Source organism: Rhagoletis pomonella, unplaced genomic scaffold (genome assembly GCF_013731165.1).
Source record: "Rhagoletis pomonella isolate Grant_MI unplaced genomic scaffold, Rhpom_1.0 Rhpom_scaffold_00004, whole genome shotgun sequence".
In the NCBI taxonomy this organism is placed as follows: Eukaryota; Metazoa; Arthropoda; class Insecta; order Diptera; family Tephritidae; genus Rhagoletis; species Rhagoletis pomonella.
Window position 1 is genome coordinate 3,935,688 of NW_023458558.1, and position 3,818 is coordinate 3,939,505.

Sequence of the window (3,818 nt, forward strand, 5' to 3'; positions counted from 1 at the left end):
TTTACTTCCATATAACGAATAAACCGAATTTATATTTTATATAAAAGCAAATCGTAACACCTTCGTCAAAAAGAATTCTAAAAAATCAACGGTTATTTTTAGCCACTTGAAACTTGTACTCAACAAAATCTAACACTTGTGAGAAACAAGTTTGAAATTCGGGTAAAATTTTTTTGTAGGCGTTTACAAAGTGTTAAATTTGGAATTATATGGGTTTTGTTATAGAATGAACTGTATTTTATTTTCAAATTCTGAAAAATAGATAATTACACATAAGTGGTAAACAATATCAGTTTGAAATGTGGGTGCTATTAATGTGACCGATACTGTACATATATACACATATACATATATTCCTATATATTTGCTAGTTTTTTTTTCGTATGTAGTTTTGCTTTTAAACTTACTATTCAGATTTGTTGAGGAGATGCGGTTGCTATTTATGTTGATGTTGTTATTGTTATTATTATTTCTATTGCTTCCACGATTTCCACTCGCCATTGCTAACACTCGTGCTGGTGTTGGCAACTCCTCTCGATGGCTTGCCGTTTGAAGTACTTCCTCATTGCCATCGCTACCCGCATATTCTGGCTCATAATTGTGCCTATATGCGCTGCCCCAATGGCCATTGAAGTCCTCCTCGTCGAGTGTTAGCAGGTGGTCTAGCACCTGAACGCCACGTTCAAGTGGGCCGTGGAATTTGTTTATTAACTCGGTGAGACGCAGATTGAGACCGTTGACTTCCGGTTGGGACACTGCCCAGTAGAAAAGATGTCGCCCCAAATGACTACTTAAATTATTGGCAAAAGCTTCGATCATCTTCTACGCGCTGCACAGTAGACCAACGTCGTTGACATTATAAAACTAAAATGCATAATTCTCTAATTTACTATATCACTTCTTAGCTTGGCAGTTGTTGCATGTACATATGTATGTATGTATTTGTTGTTCCTAGAAGGTAAGCGTGTATTTTAATATGAGAATATTTGTGTGCGATCTGAAAGGAAAAAGACAATAAAAAAAAGAGAAAATGTTTAGTGTTAGGCTAGAGGTGTTATAGAAATGCGGGAAAAATAAACAAATGTTTATCAATAATGATATTTATTTTTAATTTAATTTCTTTTAGTCTTGCTCATTTAATTAAAATGTTTGAATTTTTCTTTATCACATTTTATTCTCGAATTCTGCTTCGATTTTAATTATGACTTTTTATTTGGATTACATTTTTCACGTGGCGGCAAATGCATTAAGTTTTTCGCTTTTAGTTTCATTTCGTGTTGTAACTAAGTATGTATATACATATGTAGAGAAAATCACTTTTAATCTTATTTCATTGTTTATACTCGTAACCGCGCCCGTTTGTGTCTCTGCACCAGTCGCTATTTCTTGGCCGTAGCTTTGTGTTTCCTCCAATCCGTTTTCGGTGGCTTTCACCTGAATTTCCCCAGAAGATAATTTAGGTGGGCCCTCTTAAGCAAAGCCATTCTAAGAGGCCTACCCAAGAAGGGCTGCAACCAAAACCTAGGGCTGGACCAAAAGCCACATTTTCGCTTGTATAGGATATTTAAAAACCGGAGCTGATGGAGCAACTCCAAGGTCAGATTTGGATTCAGCGACCCGAGATCTATTAAAAATAGCTAGCCCTAGCTCATAAAAATTTTCATGTTTGTCAGTGTTATTATTTGATTGTTTGTATTACTGAATGTTGTTGGTAAAAAATAAAAATTTACCATTCCTTAAATGTATCTACACCACAATTTTCTAGGCGCAGAGACTTTTTATACTGCAACAAAAAACAATAATAAAACTTTATAGAATCAACGGAATTTTTTAGCACCTTCAAACTTGTACTTAGTTATAATAGAATTTCTTAAGCTGCAAAACTGCATAATCGAAATTTTACTACGAAATCTGATTAGAAAGTTGAAAATTTTCAAGAAAATTTATTGCATTTTTCTGAGTTTCGCACAAAGTTTAGAAATTTCATTTTCATGTTGTTTATGTGGTAGTATGAACTACATATATTTTCATAAAAGATTTACGAAAAAATTTTAAATAAAAATCTTTCCAGAAAGTGTTAAAAATTCTCTGTGCCTAGACTTTTGTGCTTGACTGTATATATTGTTCAGGGAATAATTCACGCTATCATTAAATGGTTGTTTTAATTAATAAGATACTAAATAATACATCTAAGTTATTCAATGTTTTTATTAGAAAAATTCTTAACCAAACAAATTTAACCGCAAACCATACGAAATCAAGGCGCGATAAAGACATTTTTCTGCCGGGTAGTTAATACCGGAATTTCGATCTGCCAATTTAATTTTAGACTTGAGATCGTTGAAATAATAAAAATTTCATTGCTCTCATCACACGTTTGAGGTGTTCTGATACCCTTTTATTACCGGCTGATCGGTCAGCCAATGTAACCGGATAATTGTGGACTATCAGAGCCTCAGACGTGGGTAAAATTGCAGCCTTAACTAAATCATATTTTTCTTCGATGATTTTTACAAGTTAAGGGCGTTCTGCCTGCCAGTGCTACCCTCCCCAGGGTATAATTTCGCGGGCGGATGACAACTCCACATACAAAAAGTAGACTCATAGACTATAACCAAATACTTCAAAGATGTATGATTTTTATAAATTAAAGAAGTAACTTTAAAAGAACTCCGGCAAAAGGCCTTCTGAAGTACGTCCTATAAAAGCCCTTCAGGAAGGCCTTCCCGAAGCCCTGTAATTTTCGTCACTCCATACAAAAAAGGAATTAGAATGGAATGTAGAGTGGAAGGCTTCTTGACTCTCAGGAAAGCCATTCGGAAGGGCTTTTTACTACTGAAATTATCTACTGGGTTGATTCAAGTGACAGGAAGTTCCATAAGCGCATGCAATGTTTCATTTGTTGCTGCAGTAAATACGGTATACAATACATGTCGTCACCTGAAATGCAAAAGGCTGTAACTTAAAAAAAATTCAAAATTCACTTTTTGATTGATATGATGGATTTCATCGAATTACAACTCCCCACATCGTTTTATGAAAAAAAATAAAAATATTAGTCACGACTTTTTCCATTTTAGTGACAATGTTGTTACGTCTTTTTGCATTTCAGGTACATATGTCTACTTTGCACACTACTTTCTGGTGTGTACTCGTATCGTTGTTGCTTCATTTATTGCAGACTATTTTTTTTTTGTGCAAAATTTCATTATTTAGTTTTTTTGTTTTGAAAATCTAACCTGCGACACCAAAAAATAATTTAACATTAAAAAATACAGGTCGAATGTCTTAGAATTTGGTTGTCTCCGGGTTAAACCGTTTCCACTGCAAATCAGCTGTTTCCAGCCAACACGTTACATGTTTTTTTTGTTGTTGTATAAAACGTGACTTCGTTATAATTTTGTTATAACTGTGATTTTATTACATTCAATGAATAAGTGACCCAATTTAATCAGAATGTTCAAAGATCGCGCGAAGACTGGTCTCAAGGTTTTTATTGGTGGCTAAAAGTTTTTATAGATGCTGGCAGAAATAAGCTGTGAGCCACTGTATGTTTGTATGTGCTAAAGATAATATCTTAACGACAAAAAATATAGTGCTTCCCGTTAACCTATTCCCATTCATATTTATACACATAAATCCATTGTTTTGAAAACGGCTTCATATATGCAACTACATACGGTCTGCGTCAAAAATATGCCTACCTTTATTTATTTATATTTCTATAACAAATTTGTCTTATTTTTTATAAAAATATAGTTTATTCAATAGCAGAAACCACAAGTATATTTGTTTTTTTTTACTGTCATACAGAACTT

The 3,818-nt window shown here is 33.7% G+C and overlaps 2 protein-coding genes across 3 annotated transcripts in view; one reads left to right on the plus strand and one right to left on the minus strand.

Annotated features, from left to right (window-relative positions):
- Positions 1–3,818, minus strand: part of LOC118736909 (transcription factor IIIB 90 kDa subunit-like) — an 82,174-nt gene that overhangs the window by 62,975 nt on the left and 15,381 nt on the right. The gene's annotated exons all lie outside the window — the stretch shown is intronic.
- Positions 1–3,818, plus strand: part of LOC118736820 (BTB/POZ domain-containing protein 6-B) — a 17,795-nt gene that overhangs the window by 955 nt on the left and 13,022 nt on the right. The window lies entirely within an intron of this gene.